Raw genomic sequence first — 22051 nt, 5'->3', positions numbered from 1 at the left:
GAAAACACAGAATTTCAGAAGGACATCCCATATGCATCAGCTTGCTCTCAAATGATCCAGAGTTACAGAATGTTAGGGGTTGGAAGGAACCTCCAAAGATCATTGAGTCCAACCCCCCCTGCCAAAGCAGGCAGCACAGGAATGCATCCAAGGGGGTTTTGAAAGTCTCCAGAGAAGGAGACTCCACAACCTGTCTGGGCAGCCTACTCCAGGGCTCCAGCATCCTCACAGTAAAGAAGTGTCTCCTCATGTTGAGGTGGAACCTCCCGTGTTCCAGCTTCTACCCACTGCTCCTGTCACTGGGCACCACCAAAAAGAGCCTGGCCCCTTCACCTTGTCACCCACCCCTCTGATACTGATAGACATTGATAAGATCTCCTCTCAGCCTTCTCTTCTTAAGACTAAAGAGCCCCAGGTCTCTCACAGTCTTTCTTCACAGGAGAGATGTTCAAGTCCCCCATTCGTCCCTGCAGCTCTCCACTGGACTCTCCCCACTAGATCCCTGTTTTCCAGCATTTTAAAAATGGGTACTCCTACTCAAAGCTACATTGCATTGAGATTATTTTTTTCAAGTAATCACATTGATGCTAATTTTTATTTCAAAGGATTAACTTGCAACTGAATGAGCACCCTTTGAAGTGTGAGGAATCTCTCATCTCTAATGCCCCGCTTGCTCAGGAGAGCTGCACTAGCCTGCCACAGCATTCTCAAGATTTTCTGCATTATCAGGGACATAGGTTTAATCAAAACCAAAGACAAAATACACACTAAAGAATAATCAAGAGCCCATTCCTTTGTGGTTCCCAGGAATGCATGTTCCACATCTGGATAAACATGGGCCTGTGCAGCGAATGGAAACATTCATTCCCCAGCTGTGGCTAGGTCCAAATCCTTTCTCTTTCTCTGATTCACTTAAGAGTCCTTCACAGGGTGGCTGAAAAACTGTGGGAATGCTGCTGAGGCTGACAAAACAGGTAGTCACAGGAAGGCCCAGCAATCTTCCTGCTGACCCCTTACACCTACCATACAAACAGGAACTTCCCCTGGGCTGTGATCTCCAACTCAAACAAGAGATCCTGAAGGAATTCCCAGAGCTCCTGCTACCTGGGCACAATCAGCTGGTTGTGACAGTTGTGGCATTAACAGAAATACCACCTGTCCCACAGCACTCTGCTCTCCATCAGCAGATGAAGACTGGCACCCCTAGGAGAGCAGGGAAGGGGATGCATCCATTTGTGCTGAAGCAGATCATCAGCACATCCTCATCAAAGCAAAGCATCCTTCTGCCTTGAGGCCACCAGTGTGTAGGTGGGAGTCCTTCCCACACAAGGCCACATCCTGCTAGAAGTGCACAGATTTGGAGATCTCATGGAAGTTGGATGTCTTTTGATCTTTGATTCTAAGATACTGTCTGAGCAAACCTTACTGTCCATGATGACAGGAACTGCCACAATTTCCATTCTGCTGGGAAACTAAGACTTTCCTTCCCCTGATCCAACAGCCATAGATTCTCCAGGTCTCCTTGGGGAAAAGCAAGAGATCCAGGGCCATGAAGGCATCCAAGCTCTTCCCTGATAGAAGGGTCTGAGAGCCTCAAGAACGGGTATCTCCCATAGAAAATCAGTATATGGCATCAAAGACTAGGACATAAGAAATGCATACAAAAGGCAGGCAGCAGCTTTGGTTCCTTTGCTTACATTTTCTCTTCTGACAGCTCTCAGACACTGCCAGGGCAGCATCATTTGCTGTTGCAGAAACAACATGAGCCCAGCCTTAGCCACTCTGCAACAATGAGCCTGCAAAAAGAGGAGAGCTGACACAGTGAGAGCACAAACCCTAGATTAACTGTGCTTCACTGTGGGCAGTGGGAGCTCTGCCATCAGCTTCAGCTGTGTTGGAGGATACCTGTGGCAGGAGGGGAAAAAAAGGTTAAGCCCTTTTAAATGACCTAAAGAAAAAGCAAAGCATCATAACTTGAGGGATTTGTTTCAGGAGCTATTGTTTGTATTGCTGAACTAGAAAAACAGAGGCACACAGGAAGCTCCTCATGGTAAATTATTGATCTGCTGCTTTCTAGACATTGAAACTGGTAATTAAACAAATGGTAAAAAGATACTTCATCAATTATAGAGGTGTCACTTTCAATTACACTTGCTCCAGGATGAATAAAACACACAGGCTAAGTGCTGTGGGTACTTCCTCACTCAGGCTTCTTGTTTAAAATCCTCACTGCAACACTGATTCTAACTCTCTTACAGCACTGCTTCAGAGCTGCAAGCTCTCTGCACATCTATTAAACTAGGTAAGGGGAAACAAGAAGTTTGTTTCACCAATCTTCTTCCCACTATGTGCAGAAAGCACAATCCCATGGACAGGAGAGAAGATTTGGAGCTGAGATAAGCAGGATCCCCGTTGCTGCTCAGCAGGATCAGTTATGTGACCATAAGCCAAGGCCACAGCCCCTGTGAAAACAGCTCCCCCTCCAAAATCAGACAGAAAAAGTTTTGTCCACCAGCAGGCAGTGGTGAAATCAGTGGAGTACAGGGCAGATATTTGATACTGGTTTGTAGAAAATGTATACATGTACACACCCTCCCCAGCCTGAAATAACACTGGCAAGCTGCTTCTGAAGCAGGATGAGGACAAAGACACCCCTTCAAGGAGAAATCATGTCACAACCATAATGACCACTCTGATTCCTGATACATTTGTCTACCAGGGTGCATGCCTCACTGCATCAAGTTATCTCAACTTCATGTTCTGAATATTATGTGAATGCAAAGATGGGCTTTGCTCTAACACTCATTTTGAAACAAAAGCATCGAAAGATGATCTTGGTCATCTTGCAATTACTGGCACAGGCAACCTCTAGAACCATTATTACATCTCTCAGATAGGTTTTACTCCAGGAAAATAGTTATTGAAGGCTGAGTTCATCAATTGGTGGAGACAGGTCAGGGCGTATAGATACTGTAAGACTGCAGATGCAGCACAGGCAGACAGCTTAAAAGCACTTGCAAAAAAAATCCCCTAGCAGGGGGACACAGTTGGCATCCTTCACTGAGCAGAAGCAGCAGTGAAACAACAATGCCAAAAAGCAAGATCAGAGAAACACAAGCTGCTGCTGGAGCCAGAGCAATCCTAGAAGTGAAACAACTTGTGCTTGCCGTGGTGAAGTGGAAAAGAAGCAAAGGGATAGGCAGGTGAGAGTTCAGTCCAGAAAGGAAAGAGAGAGGCCAAGGTGGATATGCTGTGGAAGCTGGAGACAAATGCATCATCAGCTGATGGAAACAAAGTGGGAAACAAGGGCTGGACAGTAGAAGTTCTGCGAAGGCAAGAAGCAAGGCTCCTGGTAGCAAGACAAAGGAATCAAAAGCTGAGCTGACTCTCCCTGCTGCTCCCCAAATAATGAGGCTGAAGCACAAGGAGAGCAAGCTCTCCTGTGGGCCTGATGCCAGGTGCTCTATGAAGTTCTCCTCACCTGTTCTGAGGAGAGTTACACAACACAAGGCTTTATGAATAAGTGCCTGATGGCATCCTGGGTACACAACAGCTCCTACCAGCAGAGCAGTGTTTGTGGGAAACGCTAGGAAGAGTGTCTAAGAGAGATAAAGCCTTTGAGTTGCAGACGAAGCTGCCAGTCCTCATTTCCAGCTTGTCAGAGCAAGTCCTTCTTGAAGTCAGCAGCCTGGAATGAAGAGAATCTGGCATTTGTGCATGTATGTATGGCTCAGCCAGCCAGGGCGGAGCGCCTGACTGTAATCACACTTTCCACAATGGGGGAAGGGGGGAAGTGGCCAAGCACAGCAAGGGATGGACCTTATCAGCCATACACTCACAAATTCCTCCTCTTTGACTCTGTGTTTCAAGCCTGACCTCCCTTCCTCCTTCCACTAGCCCCTGGAGGAGGAGGGGAAGGGCGAGCACACCGAGCTGGAATTTGAGAGTCCATCACATTCTCAGGATGCCTGGTGTCTGTGATAGCACAAAGGCAGTGCACACTTGTCTGGTGATCTGACAAATTCCATGTTCTGGAGAATTACTGCAACAGCTGATGGCTCACAGGGGCAGCTACATGCAGGTACTACCCTTCCCTGCAGGGCAAATCCCACTATTCCCAAATTCACTAGCACAAGAGCTAACCTATTCCTACCTCTGCTGCTCCAGCTCACCTGCTGGGTGATAACCTCTGTCTTCAGTCCAAACATTTTCAAGTTGTTTAATTATTCCCCCCCAGAATCTCTCTTTCCTAGGGCAAATAGCACATCCACAATTATGAGCAACTGCCAAGCTTTTGTAGCTTGTTATGAAGCCTCTTTAACAAGAGTGCTGTATGGCATCAAAAAGGAGTGAAAGCTCTGAAATAGTTTAATCCAGCTGCCCACCACAATGTCAGCAACAATACTCTGAAAGAATTCCACTTCAAACCACTTTTGGTTGCCTTCTACCCTCACAATGAGGCTACAGTCCACTAAATCACATGGAGCTTCAATTCCATCTAGAAATAGCCTCTTGAAGTTTCAGCTGCAGGATGGAATTCCTACATTTTGTTTACTTGGGTGCCACTGCTGGTGGTGACAGCAATAGCAGGTACCAATTGCAGGAACCTGCATGCATGCCCAGAAAGGGCACAGGTCCAGACCCAACCTCTTGCACGAAAGGCTTTGGCAGCAGAACAAATTCCTTCTCCTCACCCTTTCTGCCGGTGTCGATCACATCACGCTCGGCTACCACAGCGCTGTAAGCCTGTCCTACTGCTTCACACAAATACTTGCTCAAAAAGTCCCCCAGGGCCCCCAAATCCCTTGAATCTTTAGATCTGTTGCAGAGCAGTGCAAATGTGGGCATCTCTGCATGCTCAGCTGGGCAGGGTTCCTCCATGCCCCCACTGCACCGGCTCTCCCCCAACATCCTTCCACACAGCAATGCTCTGGGAAGGGGCAGAAGGGTTTCTGCTCCAGAGAGAGCAAAACACACCAAACACCAATGCTGAAGTGGACCCTTCTGACTTGGGCTGTGCTGCCTGCTTTGAGCCCCAGCCATCCTGCATGCTGCTGAGGCAAGGAGGAGAAGAGGCACCAGGTTCTCTTGGCTCAGTGGCTGTGTTCACCCTGCCCTGATGCCACCTTACTGAGCAGCAGCAAGGCAGGCACTCCACAGGCTGATGCTTTAGGAGCTGTCATAGGTATTACCATTTGGGAATCCCCATTACAAGAAGTGGAGCAGAGATAGTGTGGTCTATTAAATCTTAATACAGCCAACATTTAGAAGACAACTAATTACCACTTATGCTCCCAACAGCTGGCCTAGCTCCACATCCAAAGGCTGGGAGCTTTGAGTGCCAATCAGCCCACACACCAGGGCACAAAAGTCACACAGTATGACCGCAGAACCTTCTAGCAACCTCAAACTTGTCCTCAGTACCCTCAAAACCCAGTAGCCTAAGAAGAGAATGACTACACAAGCCACCATTCCCACAGCATTACACCACAGGCACTTCTCCAAGCTGAAAAGAGCACAGGAATTGCCCTCTGAGGTGCCAGAGGTGCCAGTACAGCAGTCCTAGGCTGCTGTAAGTTGACCTCAACAGCTGACATTGCTGTGATGCAGCCCATCCTCTGTCCTCAGCTGTGCTTGCTCTGGCCCTCTCCCTCTGTACTGGGAGTGAGATCTGTTCAACTCTGATGAGACACTTCAGGGAGATAAGCAACCAGAAGACTTCTTCCTTCTTTTTTGTTTTCTTCCTCATCATTGTTCTCCTAAGTTTGTTTCAATTGATTCATCAAAGGACCAAATGGATGCTAGTTCAGGTACAAGGCAGAGAGCAAAACCAATTTAAACAGAACTTCATGCCAGTACAAGCTTGCCTTAGATACTGGGGGAATATATCCTCCTGAAGGACAAGTGAAGAAAGGGCATTTCATTGAGAGTGGCACAGATGGCTGCTTGCTTCTCCTCTACCTTTTACACATGACTCCAAATGTTTAAACCCTTGAGCAGTGATGCACATAGATCATCACCACCTCCAGCAGCCTCCAGGACAAGCCCAGGAATGACACTAGAGGCTACAGACTGCCAGCTGTAAGCATTCCACCATCAGGCAATCAGCAACAGAATGCCTTAACCTGACACACATGTGTATCTGTGTCACACCAGACTGGCCAGCAGAAACCTGCCTGGCTCCTGCTCTCTTATCCAACAAGACTATGAACAACTGACACTTTTTGGCAGGTGTTTTAGAAATAAGGGCTGCTGACTGCAAGCACACCGGAGGGTGAAGCTCCCTGCACACACTCATCACTGTGCCAGTTACTGACCCAAATGAACCTTCTTCCCTTTCCCTATCAATCCACAAATCTCACTCGAGCCCACACTACACCCTGATTGATTTTCTACTCCAACGAGCGCTGTGTCACATTTGTGTTGACTAACCATCAGCTCAGATAAGTGGTTTGCAATTAAGATAATTTGGTTTGGGGCCAGTGAAAGGATGGCCTGAAAAACACTTTGAAGAGTTCAGCACAGTGCCAGAGAGATTAACCAGAGAAATTCACTGCTCAGAACAGACAGCTGGGTACCAAGCTGACAGCTACTTTTAGATCTCTCAGAATTTACCTTTCCAGCATATTGAAAATAAAAAGGAAGATTTGTCACAACAAAACTTCTCCTTGGCAAGCAACAGCTTGCTTGTACAATGCTTGTACAAGGATTTCTTTCCAGACACATGTACTCAACCTGTAGCAACACTGATATTCTTCTACCCCCCATTTTCACTCAGCTGACAACATGATCCTTTCACAGAGGCCACCTACTTCTGGTGGCAAACAATTAGCATCTCAGTAAAAACCCAGCCCAGACCCCTCAAGGAGGCTCAGGGGAGACCTTATTGCTGTGTACAACTACCTGAAAGGTGGTTGTAGCCAGGAGGAGGCTGGTCTCTTTTCCCAGGCAACCAGCACCAGAACAAGAGGACACAGTCTCAAGCTGCACCAGGGGAAGTTTAGGCTGGAGGTGAGGAGAAAGTTCTTCACAGAGAGAGATGTTAGCCATTGGAATGTGCTGCCCAGGGAGGTGGTGGAGTCACTGTCCCTGGAGGTGTTCAAAAGGGGATTGGTCGTGGCACTTGGTGCCATGGTTTAGTAGTCATGAGGCCTGGGGTGACAGGTTGGACTTGATGATCTTTGAAGTCTTTTCCAACCTTATTGATTCTATGAAAAAGATGTTCAGTGGCAAACAACCAACTTACCTGAAGCCTCCTGAAAAAAACAAACAGTTACACAAGCACAGCTTCAGAGCTCCATGGGCTTCAGCCTGGACATAGCTCACATTCTCATCCTACACAGAGCCACTTGCAGAATTCCTCTCATTGCAAGCTGAACTAAGAAAGTGGTTTGGACAGCAGCGGTAGCAGGGCTGGAAGAAGCTCCCTTACGACCCCACCTAGACACAGAATGTCAGAGCAGAAACAGACACTTGGCAGCTCACCAGGTTTCAGTTTAAAGAGACACATCAAACACCCCCTTTAGCTCTGCAAGGGGTTTTTTTTGCATACAGGACTCCACATCCCTTGCAACATTTCCTCTTCACATGGTGCCCTCATGACCAAGCTGCCGGAGCAGCACAACTTCTGCACCTGGCATCCCTTGCTCTGGTAGCTCTCAGAACATAATCAAGAAAGGTTTCAAGGTGATCCCAGTCTACAACAATCTCCAAGAAGCACAAATCATCTCTGACTCTTTTTTTTTATTTGCTTGTTTTGCTCTCCTTTATACTTCTACCTTCTATCAGAACAGAAATTAGTTTATACTGGAGTCAATGTCTGAAAGCTTTACTCAAATATATCAATGGCCCATAACCATCAACCCAACAATTCTTTATTCATAGCAGGCAAAAAGAAAAGACATTGTGCTGACATTATTATGTCATCACATGCTTTTCTTCAATAATCCAGGGACTCTAACACACCTGCTTCAGAAATACCTCATAAAACTGCACAAATTACCCCTTCCATTATCCCACACCACTCCCAGCTTTCTCCAATCCCTGCATAAGCACTCACGAGAGCTCTCTTTCTCCTATGAATTGAGGAGGCATCATTTTGGTGATCTCAAAGGCACAGCATTTTAAGGCAGCCACCATCTTACTGACAGGTAGCACTACTGCTCATCTGTGCTTCTCTAACAACAATTTAATACATGCTTCCTGCTGGAAAACAAAATTGTACATGCTGAAACTAAGCACCAGCTGAAATAATGAGAGCCAGGACAATAGGCATTTGTCCCTAACTTATTAAACAAGGCTGAGCTTTAATTTTCTTCAGCTAAATAGTCTGTGGATTCCACTACTTCAGGAGGATGCAGAAACAAAAAACCAGAGCAAAATAAGATTGGTTGGAGCTATGATACAGGCTTATTTTGGCCTCCCAAGCTTTTTCTGCCTTCCACGTCTGTTCATCCTCCTCCAACTTTTCCAGCCTGCCCTTCTTGGCCTCTGTTTTTCTTGCTGACCTCCCACACCATTTTGGCCTCCTACTCCTTGTTGGTCTCTGCTTTTCTCATTGGTCTTGCCCCTCCTTTTCAGGCCCCACTTTTCTTTCTGGCTTCCCACATGTTTTCAGCTTCTAGTTTTCTTCCAGACTCCCAGCCCTTCAGCCAGCACATTAATATTCAAATCCCCTCAAGGTTATGAATATGCAAGTTCAGTTACCAATCAACACTATCTCACCTTGATATGTGCAATCCATACTTTGCCTTTTTCTGTACCCAAGCTGACCAGAAACAAACTCACTTCCAGCCAGACATCCCACAGCACGATTTCATGCCCAAGCAAACAAGCAGACTCCCTCAGTAACTCCAAACCCTGGTAGGACTCCCACTGCACAGTTAACTCTGTTAATGGAGGTACAAAACTAAAACACAAGAAATTCTGAGATGGTAAAGACTAGCATTCCAGAGCCACACTTTTCATAAAGTCATGGGGTGGTGCAAGCCCCCACCATGCTTACTCTAAATAATAGATGCTCTAGATTTGGTAACAGCTTCATAAGCTACTGTTCCCAGTTCCTATCCACCAGCCTTCCAGACAGATCAGCCAGATTAAAGTTAAAAAATCATCTGCACTCCCTCAGTGTGCTGCTATCAGGCATACAAAACCACACTCTGTACTTCTCTGCAGAACTTGCTTTTGTTCCCCTCCCTCGACTGGAAGGGCAACAAAACCATGCACAAATCAGATGGGAAATTTGGAAGTCACATCTTTTGTGTTTGCCCTCATTTTTCACACAAGACCTTAAGTCTTCCCATTCTATGTTTGAACAAAAATGTGGTCAAAAAAGAAAAAAAAAGCAGCTTGTGGCTTTAGCAGAAATCAAAAATACATGTTCTGAAAACACTCTTCAAAAGGCAGGGTTTGGTTGGTTTGAGAAATGTGATAGGTACCTTTTTTTCCCCCCCTGTTGTTGGTTTTGGAAAGGTGCAACAGGTATCAAAGCAGCTCTTCATGATACATGACTGTGCTTTGCCAGCAGTCAGATTGCTCTGAATCCTCTCTGAGCTGCACTGGTGTTTTAATTAGGTGGCATTCAGCAGCTCTGAAGGAAAAGGAGAGAGAACTGACCACAAAACTCAGAAATGCATACATTCAAAAAGCTATTCCAAAATAGCTTCAAAAGTTACATTTTAACAGTGCAAACATTCTTCCCACACTGTCCCTTCACATGCAAGTCAGGCACCCTTAGCTGCCCCCGCTTCATTCCCCAGGGATAAACTGTTACACTGCACCCTGTGCACTTGGTGGTGTTTGTTCTCTAGAGCCCCTATGTACAGACCCAGGTCATTGTTATCATCTTAATAGATGCAGGGGGTGGGTTGGAAAGCTACCTCTAAGATCCCTGAGAAAATAATGTACTAACTCAGACCAGTCAAGGAAAGGTGAAAAACTGCTCACGACTGAACTTCAGCGCTCACGTAAAATAAGGCACAAGAAACATCTGGTTTGCTGTCAAAGTTCCAATCCTGTTAAGAGAGAATTCCTGGCTTCCTGATGCAAAGGTGTGGCTTTCCCTCACAAGATGCAGAAGAGGCAATTCTGAACAGACTCCAAAAATCCTAGGAGTGTAAGACAACCTGTTATTTAAAACAAGAAGACAAGAGGACAAGGCTTTCTGACGTCTGGTTTGGAAAGTTCAGTAACACTCTAGGAAACAGAAAACAAAACCAACCAAACAAAAAAACCCCAACCCAACAACAACAATTTGGGACAATAATCTTCCCTCTCCTCAAAACTGCACCACTGGGCACATCAGCCTCTGCTGCAGATCAAAACCTGAATGGCAGAAATGCTACTTGGAAAGCAACCTTGTGTGGTGTGGCAAACCTGTATCAATTTTTGTTCTGAAAGAAAACCACCCCCCTGATTACAGTGTGCTGCCTTGTAATGTGTGGAACTGCATATTTTAGTTATTAAAGTTAGCAAACAAGTCTGGCTGTTGAAAGTCATTTCCCTGAGTAAACAATGACTCAGTGTGGACTGTATAATGTGGAGGTTATTAGTTAGCGTTAGCAAGTTTAGAAGACCCAGCTCACAACTCTACACAAAGACATACTTCAGACTAGAAAAATAGTTTTCCCTCCTACTTCTATGCTCCCAGTTAGACTGTTTCAGTGGAATTTAGCTTTCTAAAAAGCTAATGAGATCACTATCTCCTCATTATGTAACTGGACATTGACTTAACCGGCCCCTTCGGCCACAAACGATAAGCACGGTGAGAGCGCTGAGTTCAGCCTCTTTTCTGTTCTCAGTTTGTCATTATAACTCTGAAGCAAAGCTGATTCTTTCTTGGACAGGAATATCCCATCTAGACCAGGCAGCAGGTGATAATGAAAACAGACATAAAGACAACCCTCAAATATTGGTAATGAAGAAGGAAGAAAGAAAAAGAGCAACTGCAAGCTTACCAAAATCCTCTGGCAAACACTGGTCTCTAGCTGAATTACAGCTCCTTCAATAATCCTCCTCCTCTTCATTAGTAAAATGGCCAGATACACCTGGTGATTGTCAGCTGGCATGGAGCCCTGCAGATCACTCTAACTAATGAACTGCAACCTCAGCTGCTGAGACACAAAGGTTTCCCCCAAGTCTTAAAACCACTACAAAGGTTGTTCTCCAGCTATGAGCATGTTCTCGCTCAAAGATTAGGACCACATCTCTCTATCACCTTTTGTGAGGGTGCAATCTCTGGTCAGGTGCAAGAGCACTCCAAGGAAAGAGAGTCAAATATCCATGGTGAACTTTTACTGGGAAAGTGCCTCTAAAAGAAATTACCAACATAAATTTAAAGGCCTTTTAGAGCAGCTATAACTCATGAGGTCCAGCCTGCACGAAAACAGCAGGCTGAATGCCATCGTAACTGTGGGTTTCTCCACATGTATCATTTTCTTGAGCAGCTATTTCAGAAAGCTCTTTTATGGAGAAGGAAAAAAAACTCAATCTGTTTAGGACAGCATGGATGGAAGATTTTTTTTTTTTTGGTCATTCATAGATTATCCACTTCCTGGCCAAAAAAAAAAAAAAGAATCAGAACACACTTTGACATAACATTCTTTGCCTCCAGCATGGACACTGCCCATCTATTAACAAACCTTTCCAATTGCTGCAGGCTGCTTTATCTTCCAGCTCCAGGACCTTATCACCTAGAAGGCAAACCCCACAGCACTCCAAAGGTGCTGCCAAAGGCTGAACATTTATGTCCATTTATTGTCAGCTGCCAAACTGAATCACAGGAAGGGCGGTGGCCGAGCTGGACCAAGGTCAATGTACAGGTGAAAGGGCTGCAAGAGTCCTATGGAAGAACAGCTCACTGGTCATTCACATGTGCTAAAGAAAGAGAGTCTGACAGGGAGAACTATCCATGCATGCATGAATGTCACAGGAGCTCTCAATACTGACCTTTACTGCCTTCTAGTATGGGAATTTAATATAGAACAGGCCCCACTGAAAATGTATATTAACAGAAAAGGGACTGGCCCTGCTGCTCCTTAATGTATTAAAGAGTATTTCAATAATGCAGGGCAGGGCTTTAAAGAATACAAGGCCTTCCACCCCCACAGAACATGACTCAGTTGCAACAAATTACTTAGAGATTTCTTTACTCAGAACCTCCTGTCATAACAAACTTTGTCAGCCTCTCTCATCTACTTACACTGCTTGTCTACAGCGTTATTAATGCTTTCTGGGAAGTGCTGGCCAACTGCTCCCCTAATGCATCAACAAGGAGCAAAGCATGCAAGGGAGGGCACAAAATACAGAGCAGGATATTTTCTAGCAGAGAGATCATTCAATCCAGACAGAGGCACGGTAAAAGCAGTTCCCTCTGGGCAGTAAAATAACTGTGTTGCAATCTCCCAGGAACACAACCCATGCAAACCTCATCCGCTAGCAAGGCTGATAGAAGCTTAGATGTATGGTTTCTGTTGAAGTCAAGGATAGCAACCTAAGTCAAAGCCAACCACATCACTCACAAGTTGGTTATGAAGCAGTATGTAACACAGTAAAACCTCTGATGGAAGACAAACACACGCTGTAATTGCAGTTGCTTTATGCCAGTACAAAGCGCTGCTGCACCAAGAGGTCAGCCCCTACCTGACCCCAGCCATTTCTTCCTTTGCCATCCCATTCTTTGTGCAGGAGAAGTTCATGTGCTTACACCAAGAGCTGCAATGGGAAACTGCTCCAGATCATCTACCTATTTGTTTAGCCTACTCAGTTTTAACTGGGATGGGTTCTGAAAAGGTGACCACATTTGACTATCACCAATACAGGGAAGCCAAAGCACAATATGAATGGGTTTCCCCACAGCAACAGTTTAGAAGCACACAAATACACCTTCACAAATGGTTCTTTAGCTTGTATGAAAGGACAAGTGACTTAGTGCCATTTGCATCCCTCACAAAGAGCAGTAGGACACACCAGTCCTAGGAAAACCTGCAGTACCTAGGTTCTCTCCACCCCCTTTTCTGCAGCACCAGGAACAATTTGCATTCTCCCAAATATCACTCTGTCCTACAGAAGGCATTAGTTATTTGGAAGCACCCTGGGAACAGTCCTCATCCATCACTCCTTCAAACTGGGAAGCAGTGCTCCAGAGCAGTGATCCTCAACGTTGTGCATGCTGGAACTATTCAAAACCACCAGGTAAGAACACTGGGCAGAGGGAAGGGAAATGGACTGAAACGTGCAAGAGCCGTGGTTTATTTGCTGCTCTGTGGCTGTTGCCAGCTGCTACGGCTTGCTTCTCCTGCACTGGGTGCAGACAGTCCCTTCTGACAGGGGTGGGGGGATTGGTGCAGTTCCTAGAAAGCATGCAGCTCCCCACAGAGACAGGCAAGGTCCTATAGCAACACGACATCATAAACCACAGAGAAATCCCTAATCTCTGAATGCTACCAGAAGAGGACTGAGACCTTTGCACCAAGGCATCCACAGGGCTTGAGCTTCTTTGTAGAAAGAAACAGCACATTTAATCTGTTATTAAGCACTCTTGGCCCCTACCTTTTCAATGTCCTTCCTCTACTGGGCTTAGTTCAAAATTAATAAAAGGGGAGGGAAAAAGTCTTCTCTCTGGCTTGGAGAATTTTGTCAGAATCTAGATAGCTGCTATAGTTAGCTCTAGTTATTATACATTCTGAAGACATATCATTAATCACAAGTTTCTTTACTGTTTAGGTATGCAGAGAACAGACATTGCACACTCTGAATCCCAAGTCACACAGCATCTCTCACTCCCCTTTAGTATATTCAGGCTTTTTTTCCCCCCTCTCATTAAAAAAGAAGATCTATCTTCTATGTCATAATCAATTAGGATAGCATGCGTACAGCCTAGCACTCCATTGGTCCCTGCCAGGCAGAATAGAAGGCAAGATTCATATTTACACAGCCCCTCCCTAAAACACAAGATTATAACCCAGTATCAAAACTGAATATCCTTAAGTGTTATGACAGTGGTTGCCATATCAGGGCCTACTGTAAAAAAATAAGAGCTCATCAGTTCTGCAAGCCTAAGGCAGTTTCTAAAAGAGTTTTGAAAAGGTGCTGACAACTGGTAATTGTCTATTGCTCCAAAAGCAGATGAAAGAAAAGTGCCTTTCTTCCCAGTTACTCCAAGATGTGGCTCTGCTCTCATGGCCTGTCCAACCAAACAAGCTAAATTTTTTCCCATTTGCCATTTTCTAATGCTGCCTGTCTACAAGTAGCTCTGGAGGAGCCTCCCACCTCAAGCAACTGTCACAGAAAGAATAAACACCAGAATAATCTCTGTAGTGTAGCTCAGAAGCATTTTTTCTTCTGTAATCCTCCCAAACATGAGGACACAGACCACAGATCTTACTTGGACAGTTCAAGTTACTAGAATGAGACATTCATTCAGCAGACTCCCTCTGTAAATCACTGTCACTTACTTAAAGAAACTAGCTCCAGGTAGACTGGCAAAGCGGGGAAACTGGCATGGAAAGTGGTACAACAGATGAGGACCCCCCACATTTTAGTGGGTGCAAGACTCGTGGTGCAAGCTGGAGTAGTTACGGTGTTTGACAACACCTCCACGCAGGAGAGAGGATAAATACCAAGGCCTTCTTCATGAAGTGCTGTTAGGCACCTATGCAAGCACTGGCAAACCAGGCTTACTCCAGTACAAACGTACTGGAAAATGTATCCACAGCAGCATGTTATCACCAGTAAGCACACAATATAGAACAAGTTGTGTATGTACCGAAAGTCATTCTTCAGAAGACTAAGGCTGGACCTCCCTGGCACACCGGCGGTGACACGGCCACGTTTCAGCTCTGGAGCAGGCTCCCTCTTGCCCCCACGCCCAGCCACACCCTTTCTCACTCCAGTCCCGGCTCCCTATGCGAACCTCGGGAGGATTCATCCCGTCCCGGGCTGGAGCCCGCCCGGGAGCTCGCTGCATTTGGGGATGCAATCAGGGAAGCGTTACCGGAGTGTATTCGGTAACGCTACGGAAGGGGAGGGCCGGAGACACGCCGTGCAGCCGGCAGGATGCCGGCTGCTCTGAAAGGGTCATTTGTTTCTACCGTGGAAATTTTAAGTTTCCGGGAAGGTCGCTTGACTTCGCGGGGAACGGCCAAGCGGCGGCTGCTCGCCCTCGCCGGGGCGCCGTCTGCTGCCGCTCCTCGCTCCCCGTTACACCTCCCGGTACAGCCCCGGTGCCGGCAGCGTGCTCCCGGCAGCCCGCGGCCATGTGGCCCGAGCCCCGGCGCTTTTCGGCGATCACCGGTGACGGCGGATCGCGGCCGCGGCTACCTCCTCCCTGGGGCAGCAGCCGGCCCGGCCCGACCCGGCCGGCCCTGGGCACGCCGCTGTCCTTCCACTTCCCCCCAGCCCCGCTCACCTGCGCTCCGCGCCCGCCCCGGGACGCGCTACTCGGGGCCCTGCGGCGGCTCCGGGAGCGCCTCGGCGCCGACTGCCCACGGGAGCCCGCGCCGCGCCGCTAGTGAGCATGTCCGAGCGCCGGGCATGCGGAGTGCGGGCGGGGAGGCCGCGGCCCTGCCTCCGCCCTCACCTGCCGTCAGCTTCGCGGGGCGGGCCGCGGAGACCGGCAGCTTGCCCGCTTCTGCTCCCAGCCCGCGGGGGTGACCCAGCCGTGGGGAGCGGCGGGTCCCGCTGCACCGTGACCGCGGGGACGACAACATTGCTCGGGACAGTGGCATTCCTGCTGCCGAGCGGCTCCACCGCACCGGTCCGCGGTCCCGCTGCTCGGACCGACAGACGCACCTGAGACACCGATGATTTTACCGCTGACTCCTGTCTGTGGGAGCCATCAAAAGCTCATCTTTCTGAGGCGAACACAGGGTGAAGTTCACTCTGCAGCGATTGCCCAGAACCGAAGTGAGTTCTATCACCAAGTTTAGCTAACCATCCATCCACATCTTGGCTCATCTCAGGTACATGCACAGCACAGCCCAGCCCAGGCGAGCAGGCAGCCCGGCCAGGATCCAGAGAGAACTCTGCGTGTGATTTAATCCTAACAGACTGCAGCATACGGAACGGAAATAGCAAAGCTCTGCTCCTTGCATTCCTGCTGCAAAGTATCTCCAACTATAAGCTTCTGTTTGTATCAAACCACAGAAACGACTTTTCTCTGGCCATCTCTGCAGCACCAGCAGTACTTGACAAAACACCAACTGCTGTTCTCAGAGTAGCAAATTGCAGTTTTATGAACTGTTAATGACTATTTAAAATTTTTTAGAAAGCTGAACTAAAAGCTTTTCTCTCTCTGATGTCTCCCCCAGGATCCTGGCACATGCTGGTCGGGATAAGGTTTAAAGGAACAGTTCCCCCTGGGAAAGCCAACTCGGTCCCTCCAGTGTCTTCTACTGTCACTACAAATAAGTCAGTAACATTCCTCTGGATCATTTACTGAAAACCAAAGAACATCAGATTCTCCTCTTCCAACAAGGCAAAGCTCTCAGGTCTTTCTGAGGTAAAATGACACCACTGAACAACTGTGCAATCCTCACAGTAAATGTCTTAGCTAAGTTTCAGATCGAGTTTCAGATTACTTACTAGAAAGACAATGCTAGGAAGCAGCAGCAACGTGCACAGATGTGTGCTTCGGAACACCATGGCTCTGCCCAAAGCAAGCTGCTATCAGAACTGAAGGTCTGTTAAAGCACTTTGCAAGTATCTATGACAGACACAAATTTTTAGGATGCATTTAAACACAAGCAGGATTCACAAAGGTTTTTGCACAGCTCCTTTAGACTCTTCATTGACAAATATATGAACCTAGTTAGGAAACACTCTGAAGCAAACCACAAAGAACGGCCCCTTGTTCCAAGCACTGAAAACTGAAACTGCTCTTAGAAGATTACTGTCTTTTTAACTATTTCCATCTACCATGTCAAACCAGAAATAATCTGCTCATGGATTTCCCACTTGCTTAGGTACAAACCCTGAACCCAAGTCAATAAAAGTCACAAGTTACCAGAGCATTCAGTTGCTCCAGATATTAATAACAGTCCATTAGCATGGTCGTTTACCACTGTTGTTTTGATGTGTGAATCTTCCTTTAACATTCAGGACATGAATCCAGTGGCAGCATGGACAATCAATACTGGAGAGGATCAAACACTCTCTTCAAAGCTCTTTTCCTCCCTTTGTAGTTTGAAAGTGCTTCCAGAATTCTGACTGAACAAAGGCAGGCAGGCCAAACACCAACTGCAGGACGCCCCAAGGACTGCAGGATGCCCCAACAACCGCAGGACACTGACATATTTCTACAGGAAACACACTTTAATCATTCTCTAAACTCCCAATCACTTAATATTGACATTTGTGGCTACTAATTTCACTCTAGTGAGATAAAACCGTTCACAACACAGGTACAGCCAGTCACTCCCATGACCAACCAGTCTTGCTGAAGCCTTGTATTTTGGCATGGGCATTTCTCAGTTCAGGACAAGGGTGACTGAGTTGGTCATTGTGTAACTAACACGACAAGAAGGGAAGGGAAGAGAAGAGAACAAGAAAAAACAGGCTTACAGTCTTGCGTTGTCCACTGCGGTTAACCACGCGGATGATTTCTCCGGTGGGAATACATTCAATCTGCAGTTCCATCTTCCCAAGGTAAGTTTGTAAATCTCTCTATTTTTCTAATGGGTAATTCCAGTTTCAAAGCACAACAGCAGAACTCCCCAAGCAGGCTGGGAGAAGACCGTGACTAACCGCAATCTTGGGTTCAGAGCCCTGTTGTGAGAGGAAGAGACGAGCTTCTGTATTTATACTAAGTGTAAGTGTGAACTGAAACAACAATTAAGTTCAAGACTAACTTCCAGGAGTTACGATGTGTCAAGACAGTTCCAAGAAGCCTAAATTTATGTTGGTGTTTATTGCCTGACTTTGTTGACGTTCCACTTCAGTCCCAGCAGGCTCAGAAGTGTCAAGCGGCAGCGGATGCGGTCTCATAGGTATTAGCACGAAACAACCACACCATGGACCTGACAAAGGTACCAAGAGATTTTATGTAGAAAACATTCTTCATCTTCACTTAGAGATAGAGCAAGAGAAAATTCTGATTGCTCCCATGGTAACTACAGGAAGTTCTTCAAATTGCTGCAGAAGGAAATCATTAATTGAATCCTTGAGTAGCCAACTAATCAGAACAAAGGAAACTCACTTGCAAGCTACTGTACAAAAATTCCTACTATGAATATGATAAAAATAATCTGATGAACACTGGTGTAAGTGCATTTGCTGAGCTGTGCTACAGCCATGTCATCCATGAATGCAGTACTACACCTATGACCCACACACACACCCTCCATCATCCTGCCTGGGACTTGGTGGGGGGGAGAAGATCAGCCTAAATTTCAGGTATTTTAAGGCTTGCTGTTAAGGGACATTTCCTTCAGTCTGCTTGGAATAACCAAATTAAAACTTTCAACCCTACTACAGTGACAACTGCTTGTCAAAAAAAACCACTTGATGTTAAGCTGAACAAGCACTTGGCCATTCAAGAGCTGACAGAGAACACCATTCTGCTCAGTAACTGGAAAGAAATGGCCTATCACTGCTCCTCCTATCTGGAATTATTCTTACACTTCCCCTGGCTGTTATACACAAGATCATTCCAGTCCAAGAATTCTTTCCTTGACCACTTCCCAATATAGGGTTCTACTGAAACAGAGATTTTATCACATTAAAAAGAACCACAACCCCCTCACTTGTCACTTCCCCAAACAAAACCATCCTGCTCAGTAACGTAGAGCAGTGCTTAGCCTATCTTATCTACCCTCCCTATACAGAGTAATTGCAAAGATTAGCAGTCCAGAACAGCAGAGCTGGGTAACAGGAATGAGTTCTGTGACGCAGATAGAAGAATTATGTGCAGAAACATCTTGGTCTCTGCCAAGATCAAGCAGCACACTTTAAAACCAATGTTGCAGCAAAGCTTGCATTTGATAAATGATGCTGAAACTCTCCCTGCAAGGGCTGACGTCTCTGCTTTCGATAGCTGCCAGTGAAGCATGGTTAACAGGTCAGAATGTTTGCCATTATGTTTGTCTTCTTTTTGTGATGCCAGCAAATTCTTATTTTCTGAATTGTTCCTGCACCTCTGCATTTCCTCTCACCAGTCTGCAGCCCCAGATTTCATCCTTCCTCCAACTTCACTGTTTCCCAACCTATGCTTCCAATGCACCCACACAGATTTCTCTTGCTACTTCCTAGATTGCACAGCTGAGATGTTCTTTTAACTGCAGAGATCCTCTAAGGGGAAGATGATAGTTCCACTGTCACACAGGAGGTGGGATGTATGCACACACATACATGAGGGTTTTTATGCTGAAGCAATGGACAGACACATTCAGTAAGCTCGGAGCACATCAGTTTCCAGGGTTAACTCCATGTGTACTGCACAGGTTCATCAGGTGGTGAATGCCACTGCCTTGGCTGAACAAAACAGCCACACAAAGAGCTCACTCTACACTGTGTACAGCCCAACTCTCTAATGTTTGAGGTTGAGCCTGGAAAGACAGTTAAAGACAAAAGCAAGCTGTGCATACAACTGGCCTCAAATACTTCCACCTCTACACAAAAATCTCCCTCTCTGTTCAAGATTGGTATAAACAGGTATAAGAAAACGAGGATATCTGCTTGATGCATGAGCTGAAGTTAAATAACATTGGTATTCATGCAGTGATGAGTACCAGGAATTTCCTGTGATCTCTACATCTTGTTATCACAGAAGAAATTGCTTCAACTCAATCCCTTTCAAAGAGCAAATGCCTATATCCGAGGGCAGATAGGGCCATCGGAAATATTCCTGTTAATAATGCAGAGCTCTCAAAAAAGGTTTCGTTTCCTCTCTCAAGGAAAACCTAATTCAAGCTTTGCTCAGCTGACCTTTCCACTGCAGTATATTAATTAAGAGAAGTTCATCTGAGTGTCACTTGGTGTCCAAGAGCAGAGAAGGAAGTAGTGGTAGTAGAAACAATAGTCTTTATCATAAGGTATTTTTAGGGTCTAGCAAACACGCAAAGACATCTTAGAAATATTTCCTGTTTACATGGAGCTGTACTATCTGTGTGCAGTGATACACTGCACATCCTGAGGTTAGCAAGGAATCAGAAGTATATGGCAGTTAAATAAGGCTCCACTGGACAACATTCCTTGGGGGAAGACACATCCTATTTTAAAATAAGCTCTCTCCCAGCAGGGAAGTATGAAAAGTTACCCTTCGAGGGGAATGATCTGACAGCAAAGTTATATTAAACCCTACAGAATTTCAAATACGAAGCACAACACAGCAGATCCTTCTTAAGAGATTAAAAAAAGGTATCTCCTATCACACTCTGAAAAATTCACAGTGAAAAGAAGTGAAATCTAAAGAACCTGTTCCTAAAAATGAAGGAAGCCATTTAAGTGGCTTGAGTGGTAGTGGCTTAGCAGTAGCGGTGGGATTGTGAGCTCTAGGTGAGTGGTTGGACTTGATCTCAAAGGTCTCTTTCCTACCTCAACAGTTCCATGATTCCATGTTTTTTTACAAGGTAAATATCAAAACCTCCTTAGTGGGGCAGGTAGAACAGAAAATCCAACATGGGAGTCTATTTAATACTGGATTCATTTAAATAGGGAAAAAAAAATAATAAAGAAAGGATTAAACTGCTTTGTCCAAGAGAAAAATAATTTTTGTCCTTGCCCTTCTTTTGCAGCCCAAAGCCCCACCACATATGTTATTACTGACACATTTTCCTTCTAAAACACTGCTGTGTCTGTGCATTAAACATGCCCAAAGGGTCTTGGAGAAAGGTTGCCACGCAGAAATTAGTCCTCCCCACCTGGAGCAATGTGTTTGTTCTCAAATTAAAAGAGGCCATGTAGAACACTTCACTGTCAGGATTTATTTTAGTGGTACACGAAAAGAAAACACATGAGTATAAAAACATTTCCAGTGATTATAACATCCAGTTAAAGGTGTTTTAAGAAAGATAAATTTCATCAGAAATTGCATCATTACAGGTCATGGAATAGTCTGAAAAGCTACCATAGGTAACAGTAGTAAACAAAAGTGCCACTGTGTGCATAATACTTAAGAAAGAAGTAGAGAGTTCTGTGCAGCGTCCTACTAGTGCACAAGCAGGTTCAATCACAGCTGCTGTGGGTATTTGCAGTGAAGTCCTGTGGTTCAAAGGATTGGTTTACAAAATGCAGCTTCTGTGTCCAGTGACTGAGAGAGTTATCATCTCTCATGTGTTAAGGATCTTGAGTTTCTTGCCCACATAAAGCGGCTGTATGGCTCCCCCTCTGAGCTGCTCATGAACAGCAGATGCACCCTGATTAGAAGAAATTGGATCTTGGTCCACAATGAATGAGCCAGCTGTGGTCTGGAATTCAAAGACCACTGTTCTTTGAGCTCTCCACAGAATCTCCTTGCATGGAGTACAGTCATACAGTTACACAAGTGAAATCCAAACCAGAGTCCAACTCAAGAACTGCACAGGTTCTTTGCAGTTCAGTAGGGATTTGTCTGATGCACTAATTGCCACCAAAAAAAAAATCACACACCTAAAAGATGTAGTGCAAAACAAAATCTTGTAAGACTGGTACAAATGTGAAAACTGTTCCTATTATTGTTCCAAAGTGTAACAGGAATGTACAGACTGTAAACCCCCGAGGCAGTCCCCATCCATGCAATGAACACACAGTACCCTCTGAACCTGCCCTCACTACTTTACAACTGGAAACACTTCCCAACACCAAGCACTAAGCTGAGATACAACTAAGTAAAATGTAGAGAGGCTAAGTGCTCTCAAACCCCACACTGCAACCATCCAACCAGTTAACACATGCCATAGTTTCCACGGTATACAAAGACACCCAGACCGCAGAAGATTTTAGACAGTGAATAAGCAACTCATTGCAAAACAAATGTCACACCAAGGTGTTAACCTTCTATCTCAAAAGAAACCTGAAAAAACTAAGGCTTTGAGGAAAGAAGCAAAAAGGAATCAGCCCATTCAGTTCTGAGGCAATT

At 45.8% G+C, this 22051-nt stretch overlaps 1 protein-coding gene across 1 annotated transcript in view; it reads right to left on the bottom strand.

Annotated features, from left to right (window-relative positions):
- MYO1C (myosin IC) overlaps positions 1–15520 on the bottom strand; it is a 60878-nt gene extending 45358 nt beyond the window's left edge. The window contains exon 1 of the mRNA XM_054166535.1: positions 15407–15520. The gene's annotated coding sequence lies outside the window, so the exon portion shown is untranslated. The remainder of the gene's footprint in view (positions 1–15406) is intronic.
- Between the last annotated feature and the right edge of the window lie 6531 nt (positions 15521–22051).

Source organism: Dryobates pubescens, chromosome 13 (assembly GCF_014839835.1).
Source record: "Dryobates pubescens isolate bDryPub1 chromosome 13, bDryPub1.pri, whole genome shotgun sequence".
Lineage (NCBI taxonomy): Eukaryota > Metazoa > Chordata > Aves > Piciformes > Picidae > Dryobates > Dryobates pubescens.
This window is presented reverse-complemented; position numbering and strand designations above follow the sequence as displayed.